Source organism: Pseudochaenichthys georgianus, chromosome 10 (assembly GCF_902827115.2).
Source record: "Pseudochaenichthys georgianus chromosome 10, fPseGeo1.2, whole genome shotgun sequence".
In the NCBI taxonomy this organism is placed as follows: domain Eukaryota; kingdom Metazoa; phylum Chordata; class Actinopteri; order Perciformes; family Channichthyidae; genus Pseudochaenichthys; species Pseudochaenichthys georgianus.
This window is the reverse complement of record NC_047512.1, coordinates 34677751-34687893: the sequence shown is the minus strand read 5'-3', so window position 1 is coordinate 34687893 and position 10143 is coordinate 34677751. Positions and strand designations below refer to the sequence as shown.

At 41.5% G+C, this 10143-nt stretch overlaps 1 protein-coding gene across 4 annotated transcripts in view; it reads left to right on the top strand.

Moving 5' to 3' along the window:
- Positions 1-5136: 5136 nt before the first annotated feature.
- The window catches only part of il1rapl2 (interleukin 1 receptor accessory protein-like 2), a 630266-nt gene continuing 625259 nt past the window's right edge, over positions 5137-10143 (top strand). For all 4 annotated transcript variants that reach the window (XM_034092584.1, XM_034092583.1, XM_071204669.1 and 1 more), the window contains exon 1: positions 5137-6629. The gene's annotated coding sequence lies outside the window, so the exon portion shown is untranslated. The remainder of the gene's footprint in view (positions 6630-10143) is intronic.

Sequence of the window (10143 nt, the reverse complement as noted above, 5' to 3'; positions counted from 1 at the left end):
TTTGCTTCAATCATTCTGCCGCTGTGTACATCTCCCCTCCGGCAAATGGCATGCCAGGCCCTCTATCAGGACAGATAAAAGCAAATGAAAAGCAAACATCCTGGCTATGCAGTCTTCATTCAGGGTGTCTGGAGGAATGAAACACAGAAGAGACAACAAAGACAGAGGAGCTTTTACCCTACCATTTAAGGTTCAATCGCCTCATTCTGCAACACCCTTCATGGCTGTTCTTCTGGTGTCCAGGCATTTACGTGAAGTTAATTTATCTAGCTCAAGTTCCTGTTTTTATTTTGTAGTAACCTCTCCCTCACAGTTGAGATAACCGCCTCTGTGATTGTCGACCCCGTCCTGATTGTCCTGTACCACAGCATAAGGACAAAGATAACCAGAGTCTGTTTTATCCCACAGGCCAAAAGACTGCTTTTTCTTTTCATTTGTTTTATGTATTGTATTCATATGACCAACGTTTTTCATTACACAACTACACTGTAGCTGTGTAAATGAGTTTAAATGTCAAGACTAGAGCACTTAGTTGGCATACAGGGAACTGCTTTAGGCTGGTTTAGGTCCTATCTATCTGAACGCTCTCAGTTTGTACGTGTTAACGATGAATCTTCCACGCAAACCAAAGTTAGCCACGGAGTGCCACAGGGCTCAGTGCTCGGACCTATTTTGTTCACATTATATATGCTTCCGTTAGGCAATATTATAAGGAATCATTCTGTAAACTTTCATTGTTATGCGGATGATACTCAACTATATTTATCAATCAAGCCTGATGAAATTAATCATCTAAATAAAATTCAAGACTGACTTAAGGACTTAAAAACGTGGATGACCTTAAACTTTTTGATGTTAAACACGACCAAAACTGAAGTTATTGTACTTGGCCCGAAGAATCTACGAAACAAATTATCTAAAGACATACTAACTATGGATGGCATTAATTTGGCCTCCAGTGAGACTGTAAGGAATCTTGGTGTTATATTTGATCAGGATTTATCCTTTAACGCCCACATAAAATCAATTTCAAGGACCGCCTACTTCCATCTACGTAACATTGCAAAAATCAGGCATATCTTGCCTCAAAACGATGCAGAGAACTAGTCCATGCATTTGTTACTTCTAGGCTGGATTATTGTAACTCTCTATTATCAGGGAGTACTAAGAAGTCAATCAAGTCGCTTCAGCTGATTCAAAATGCTGCGGCTCGTGTACTAACCAGAGTTAGGAAAGGGACCACATTACTCCTGTTCTGGCTGCCTTACACTGGCTCCCTATCGAACACAGGATAGAATTTAAAATTCTCTTCTCGCCTACAAAGCCCTTAATGGGCAGGCGCCATCTTACCTTAAAGAACTCATTATACCCTACTGTCCTACTAGGGCATTGCGTTCCAAGAATGCAGGGTTGTTGGTTGTTCCTAGAATCTTTAAAAGTACAATGGGAGCCAGAGCCTTTTCTTATCAAGCTCCACATTTGTGGAATCAGCTTCCAGTTTGTGTTCGGGGCGGCAGACACCCTATCCGTTTTTAAGAGTGCGCTTAAGACCTTCCTTTTTGATAAAGCTTATAGTTAGGGCTGATTAGATTCAGCCCCTAGTTTTGCTGATATAGGCTTAGTTTGTCGGGGGACATCTTACTTTCTTCCTTCTCTCTGTCTATACCCGTGTACACTCATGTTCCGATTAACCCAGCTTCCCCAAATGTCTTTCTTTTCTGGTGTCTATATACGCTGGGATCCGGAGTCATGGATGATCCTGCGGTCCTGGATCGCGAGCGCTGGATCTTGAGTCGTGGCTGTGGTCCTGGATCATAGGTCCTCGATGGATATCCTCGTGGATTCATCTTCCTATTATACACACATGCATTTCCAAACATTTGGACTACCTATGTTGCAAATGTATTATCTTTTCAATTTACACACGGCATCTATTGCACGTCTGGTCCGTCCTGGGAGAGGGATCCCTCCTCTGTTGCTCTCCTGAGGTTTCTCCCATTTTTCCCTTTAAACTGGGTTTTCTTTGGAAGTTTTCCTTGTACGATGTGAGGGTCTAAGGACAGAGGGTGTCGTATTGTCATACTGATATTCTGTACACACTGTGAAGACCACTGAGACAAATGTAACATTTGTGATATTGGGCTATATAAATAAACATTGATTGATTGATTGATTGATTGATCTGTTATGGTTCGATCACATTAATGCAGAAGGCAGGTAGACATGTCCAAACTTCAGTTCAAATGTAGAACAAAAGCACAGTTGGAGAGTGCTATGTCTCCATCATCACTACAAAACAGTAGTCTCTCAAGTACCTGTCGTGCCAAGTGCCGAACACTGTAAACACAGGAGTGATTTCTATGTGAAGCCACAGGAACGCTCATCTTTCTCTGAAAACCTTCATCAACAACCTTCAACACACGATGGGAAACCTGTTTTATCCACTCTGATACATAATCTCCTTGCCAGAGCGCGCTCTGACAGGGATCTCCCGACTTTTTTTAAAGTACCAACATGAAGTTGACATTCAAGTTTGAAGTGGACAGTTTTTCCTTCAGGACTTAAATACCTCAACCACAAAACACATTGAGATGTCCATGGTCCTCACAGGATAAATAGTTACAATCTTTGAGATATGATCGAAATGTTGTGTAAGGTACCAGTTTGATATACTTTATTAATCTCTGCATTTGACCCATCCTAGTGTTAGGAGCAGTGGGCTGCCATTTTGAACAGCACCCGGGGAGCAGTGTGGGGAACGGTGCCTTGCTCAGGGACACCTCGGTAGCACTTGGTCTTGCCGGGACTTGAACTGGTGACCTTCCAGTTGCCAAGCCAAGTCCCTATCGACTTCGCCACCACCGCCCCACAATACCAACCTTGCTTTACATAGAATAACATTGCTTGTTTTGCCACATTATATTCACATTCTATGTTAAAGTACTCATGTAAAAGAGAACAGTTACAAAATATATATTGATGTTTAAATTAATTACACAAAACTGGTGTTTAAAGGCCTTTCAAATGAATGTTTCCTTTACATATACAGTTGGTTTGGGTTTGGTTGTTTTTCTTTCGACTACTTTCTGTCTTTAAGCCCAATTTTAGAAAATCACTAACACTAATAATAAGCATCCTGACACTTTCCATCCCAGTTTAGACTGTCTCCTTTTCCAGGGATAAGCTCCAGCATATTTTCCGCACTGGTGAGTGGCTCATTGGCTGTCTGCTGCCCTCCATCTAGGAACGGCATGACACCAGGGTCAGTGAAAGGGCAGGAAGGATTGCCAGTGACCCTATTCATCAAGTTAACCATCTGTTCCAAAGCTTTCCATCTTGAGGCGCTCAATGATACCCAAAATCACCTGTGCCTCTTCACAGAAGCTATCATTCAGGATAAGCAGCTTTAACAACACTTGCCACACACACATGTCCTTGCTGTGCAACTGAATTATCCTTCCTAGCGTCTGTTTATATGTAATGCATTTAAATGTTCATGATTTCACATTTCTTACTGTCTTTAGTGAACAATCCCTGTGCAACTTGTGCACATTTTAGCCTAGGAAATGTACATTACAGTCCCCAATGGACATTATTCATATCATGCAACTCATTCATTTTAAGTGTGACTTAATTCATGGTTTGCTGGACCCATGCTCTAATGAATACTCATTATACTTCATCCTAGAGCTACAGCTGTACCATTTGCCAGACTGCTCAATGCAGATTTTTAATGAGGCCTGGATGTAGAGTTTCTATATATGTAGCTCATGTTTTTTTGAATGACTTACCTTTGTGTTATGCAATCTCAACTGTATACCCTCGTACCGTTTGTGTGTGTCACTCTGTGTAAACGTTAGTGAAGCAGATCCTTGACTGGGTCGTCCGTAAAATGATCTGATTCTGTTGAAATCCTGTTGCATTGGTGGCAACAACACCATTAGTGATTAGGGAACACAAAAAGCGGCCATCTTGGCGTGGCTTGCTTGTTATACTTCTCCACAATTGTCTGTGAGTTCATGTTTTTATGATTTGTGTCCTTCGTTGTTTTATAGAGGGTGATGGAAAAACACAAACTATCAACAGGTTAGCTATTTTCATGATGTTGTGTCTGTTCAATCACCCACTAGATGGAGCATACCTCATCCCCCCTCACAGCACAGTGGTTCCCACTCTGATGCACAACGTGAACATTTAATTGACAGTGTCGATGTAAATTGCCGGTTATTTAAGGAAGTTAGCCAGCTAGCAAACCTTAGCAGTAGCCTACCTGTCAAGACAAAAAGTGGCCACATCGGCATGGCTTTTTTCTCTTGAAACTCACTCAGCTGAAAACGAGCTGAGCTTGTTGCCCTGAGGTTTATTCTTGGTGGGCGTTGACAACATAAGTAACTAAATGTTTAATGAGTTGCTTTAAACTATTTTGTCATTTAATTTGGAAGGCCTTTTGATTTTCATCTTTATATGAATGGTATCTTATGTTCTACATAAGTATGTTACTATGCACAGCAGAGCTCTCTTTTTCATCTTCTTATTCAGCAGTTTCAACAATAACTGTCCACTTGCAGTTTTTTACTATATATCCACACAAGATGCTCTACTTGAGCAAAATGCTGTAGAATAAAATATATGTAACAGCTAAGAATCAGTCCGTCCATCCATCCATTCACCCATTTTGTGTGACAATTCTTCCTTCCCTTTGTCCTTTCTTACGTCGTAATTCCACCCTTCCTCTCTTCATCCTCCAGATAATTTCTCTCCACTGCCAATAGGGGGCAACAAAGCGGCACTTTTCAATATCCTGAAACTCAAACTACAAACCAACAGCACAGTTGCATTATGTTCTCTCTATCATCCTTTATGTCTCTTCTTTAACCTCTCTTTTTGTCTCTCTTACCTTTTCAACTTGATATCCTCATCTGTCAATTAAAAATGAATCAGGTGAAATATGGAAACATCCCCCCATGCAACTTCAATTGAAGATTCTCTCTCTCTCCTCTCTCTCTCCTCTCTCTCCTCTCTCTCTCTCTCTCTCTCTCTCCTCTCTCTCATATATATCCTGGCTGCTCCGCGCTCTCTGGTGGACTCTCTTAAGGCACTTTGGATAAAAGCCTCCGCAAAATGTGGCAGATTGGATGTCTCTTATCTGTCCTTCCCCGGGCAGGTGGTGAAGTATCTGAGGGAAACCAGTAAAGAGACGTTGTTATTTCTAGACTAAAGATCTTTCACTCCCCTTTTCTTTCCAGTTATTTCGGCTAACGAGCCAAAAGTAGGGTTTCTCTTTTCTGGTTTTAATCACAGTAACGGACTATTTCCCCAACATCTCTCCTTCTGTTCTGTCTATTATTTTGCTGAGAGCGAGTGCACCCAGCTTCTCTCCCTCCTCCTCCTCCCCCTTTCTCTCCCACTCGCTGTGGAGGAGCACATAAGAAGCACCTGAAGGCTTCGCGCTTTTCCTTCCGCCGCTGCTCCTGCGCTGAAGGATTTCCAAAAGTCATTCCAAGTGGACTTTCTGCGAGTGATTTTGGCACAGAAGTGCAGTTCGGGATCGGATCCAGGAGGGTAAAGCACTCTGACCTGGAAGGAACGTGTTTTTGGACAGAGAAGGAGAAAAGTAAAGGAGATACATGAAGAACACGCGTGGTATCTTATTTCCAAAGATGTCTTATCGAATGGATTAGGACAAAAAGAGCAGAAAAGACCTGAAGCTTTTCATTTCATATCTTCGATTTATATCTGGATATGCACTGCCGGCTGTAATCAATTTCTTAATTGACATTTGCAACCATAACACTTGGTGTTGGATTTAAGACGAAAAAAGGGGAAACCCTGCACTGCAGCTTCTCTAACATCTCCTCTTGATTGGTTAATCGATTAATCAATATATTAACGACACCAACCTGCAAAGTGGGAGACAATTAATCGATTATCTCATCATTAAGGGCGATCTATTTTCCCAATTTGGCCCTCAAACCAAGAATAACCCTATAATAAAACGTATAATAAAGTAAAAACAAATAATGATACCCCTACATAAATCTATCTTTACAAATACAACATTACGTCTTCACACTCTGCAATGAATACATGTTAGAATACAACAAGGGCATAAAGTACCATAAAGTAGGCTACTCCAAGAATGAGCAAAAACTCGTAATTGACCCAACTATCTCCATTTGACATCATTATAATAATGTAATAAGGATTGTTATAGCGCAAGTGCTTCGCGGGATTCCAGTTTGGAGATTGGAAGTTATTTTTGGCTGCGCAAAGTAGAGCGGCTCTTCCACACCAGTGCCCGGACAGAGACAGGCTGAACGCAGAGGTCTACCTACTGTTTTACACCCCAACCGAAACAGAGACACAAGTAAGGAGGAAAGATGCGTTGCTGCGGTTAATTGGAGCGGATTTGGAGTAGAGAGGGATTGTATTATTTTCGCAAGAAGCGAGACTTTCCTCTTTCAGGCAGTTAATCTCGGTTTTTTTTGGCAGAGAGAATGACAAACGACCTCTATCCTTTTATTTAAAAGAAGACACTCGAGGAGAGAACCAGAGGTGGGATTATTTCGGCAACGACTGGTCAAGATTCTGCCGCTTGGATTCAGGATTAGTTACTCCAAAAACGCCAGGTAAGAGGATGTCACGGTCCGATTGTACGCACATGTGATGAGTTTACTTAATGTCTACTTGTGTACGTGAGAGATGAATACAGAGAGAGTTGTTATTCTCCTGGTCCGTGGGTGTATGTGAGAGGTGAGAGACTGATGGCACAGGACCGTTTTACAACAGGAGTGATAAAGTGTGTCGTCTAATGGCATACGTGTCTGTGCATTAGTGAGAAGCCGAGAGCTGGATTTTGCTGGAAAATCAAGTCTTTATCACTTTGATTCGTCTGTGTTGGTCCTTGAAGTCACCGTGAGGCCATAGGCTGCTCATTATTCATTCATCAAACTGCATGTGTTCGTATGAAGAAACATGAGTGCGCTAAAAGCCGGGTTTCATGGGTGAGAGGCATTCCCTCAAGGGGAGAGCAGCTGGAGCGATAAAGCCGGAGATGTTTGTGGTGCAGGATAAATACAGCCGAAGTTAACTGGAAAATTAGGAAATATGTTTTTCTTGAGTTCACGTTCACATTCAGTGTTCTTATTTGGGATTTATAATGAGCCTATGCCAATTTTACACATAGGAGCTAGACACTCAAACTGAGGGAGACAAACTACAATGTTAAGTTGTCTCTTAAGTAAGAATGGAGTATGGAGAAACCAGCTCGAGTGCACTAGAATTTGAAAGTACACAACCGGAACAAATCTGCCCCTTCCTTCAGACTTCCTTACAGAGCCCCTCCTGCAACACACACGAATACGCACATGACCAATGAGGGCAGGAGATAAGTGTGTGCACGAGATGGAAGGCTGACAGGTAGGTTTCTGAAGTGAACTACCTACCCTACCTTTAAGTCATTTTGCTTTTTTGTAGTTGTTTCATTACATTTCAACTAAGACTGAATCCCCAATAGAAGTACAGTAGCATTTGGACGTAGCTTTACTATATTTAAAAAAGAAAACACTAAAAGAAAGGGAGTATAGTCATTGAAGCCTCCCTCAAAGTATTGGCTAAATGGTTTAAAAAAAATAAAAGTAATTAAAAAAATGGTTGAAATAGTTAACTAAGTAAAAGTAATAGGCTCTAATAAGTTATATATTGAAATAGCTAAATAGTTGAATTTGCTAAATAATGTTTTAAATGTTAATTTGATAGCTAAAAGGTAAGAGCTAGCCAGATGGCAGAAATAGTTAGCTGAACATCACGGCTTACTATCTGAAAAAGTAGTCCAATGAGTAAACTGTAAAAGTTGTTAGCTAGTACAGCTAGAATAACCTACAAACAACATACAAATACCTTAAAGTAATACATTGTTAAATAATTGCATAGCTAAAAAGTAAAGCAAGCTGGATAGCTACTTATTAGCTAAACGTAAAAGCTACATTTCTGAATAGATCCGAAAGTAATGGATTGATGGTTAAAAACCTCCGACCTAATGTTACATTCTAAATCGAGTTCATAGGATTTAAAATGTGATCAAAGTGTCCTCAACATTGACCCTTCAAATGTTAAATTGATAGCTTAAATTAAGAGCTAGCCAGATGGAATAATGCGTTAGCTAAACATAATGGCTTAACATCTGAATTACCAAAAGTAGCCGAATGAGACAACAGTTTAAATGGATAACAACATAATAGCAAGAATGACCTACAACAACTAAAACATTGTTAAAATAGCTTAAAGATCACCTATCATGTTATTTTTAGGCAATAGCATAGGTCTCAGATATATACAAATATATAAAAACATGTATATGAATGTTTTGCTCAAAAAACCAAACAGAATCACCCATTCTAAGCCATGCCTCATATCCCTCTATTTCACTTCCTGTTTCAAAAGTGCTGATTTTGAGTATAAAAATTAATAAAAAAGAAAAAAGGAGGGGGCTGAGCTCATGCGGGACCCGGCAGCTACTGTCTAAACTAAATACTGCCGTGATGAAACGCCATATCATGGATTATCAAGGACTCTTTCTGAAACAGTATGGAGCTCAAAGGTGAGTTCCTTTTATTTCCTGCTTCTTCACACATATGCTCTGTGCAGTACAGGTTAGCTGAGTGTTAGCGATGCTAATGTAAACACCGACCATTATTACGTCCAAAACAGTCGAGCATTGTTTCTGATAGCAACGTTTCTGATAGGGCCGTGGGTCCACATTTCCGATATTACGTAATATCGGACGCAAATCTGGATCAGCTCCATTGTGCCCCCGTTTTTAGAGATTTGGGTCCCCTTTAAATATTGGATACATGTTAAATAGATACATAGCAAATAAGCAACATTCAGCTGCACTCGTTAGCTAAATGTAAGGGGTACATTTCTGAAATAGTTAATTTGCAGGTACTGTATTGGCAAATGGTTGAAATGGCTTTAAGTAATGTATACATTGTTAAAACTTCCAACTTAATATGACACTATGCGGCTTTCACACCAGCGCTTTTCCCTTTCTAGCTCCGAGCGGGAGCTTTTCTGATTCAGCCTCCGGTTTCCCTTTCAGCTCCCGCTCTGTTCACACCGCCCACTTGCGCCCCAGAGCTGCCCCTGCTGCGTCATGACGTCACCGTTTACATCGCTGATTTGCCCCCCAACGGCAGCCATTACGGCGCTCACAACAACAAACAACAGCGTCGGGTCGATGATCATGTTGCTTTTAATCACACAAAGCCAGAATAATTGAATAACGACTTCTCCAACCTTATACTTTGCTCCAGAGTGGCCGTGGTTCATTGTTTATTAATGTGTTTCTGCAGCATTTACCGACCGCTGCAGTGCTGCTCTTCCACGGGAGTTTACTCTCCCGTTAGCTCCCGTTAGCTCACACTGCAGCGGGCCGCTCTAAAGTATTCACTGTCCGACTCACACAGCAGCTGATGCATATCCCCAGTTTCCCCTTAGCCTAGTGAATGTGTGTCCAGTCTGAATTACACTGTTTGGGTATCACAACACTGTTATGAAAGTTTCTCTGGTATAAAACGGGTGATGTTAGCATAGCACCGAAGCTAAACTGACTACTTTGCATCCGATAGCTGCAATAATACAAAACACACGTCTGCCTCTCTCCACAATAGCGATAACAGTGAAACGGATGGTCAAAGTAAGGTACAAATAAACAGAATCACACGAAGCCTGGTTAGTGTCCTGACTTATAAAGTGTGTTTATAGGCACTACTGCTTGGAGGCAGGCATAAACAGTCGACCCATGGGAGGTGGGTTTAGTTTCCTGCACGCCTCGACGTAAGAGAGACGTAGCGACGCCACCTCTTAGCTCCGAAGCTCTTGCCTCTGGACCGACAATGTTTTGGAGCTGGGAAAGTGAACCCGATTCCGGAGCTAAGAGCCGGCGCCGCTGCGGTGTGAACAGGAAAAACCGGCGCTTTCAGGCTCCAGCTCCGAGCCGGAGCTGAAAAAGCGCTGGTGTGAAAGGGGCATAAGTGTTGATTATATTAATGAGAACTGTGACCAAAGTGTCCTCAACATTGACCCCTTCAAATGTGAAAACTGCATTATATTGTCCATTATCATGAAGAGTTCATATCCTAA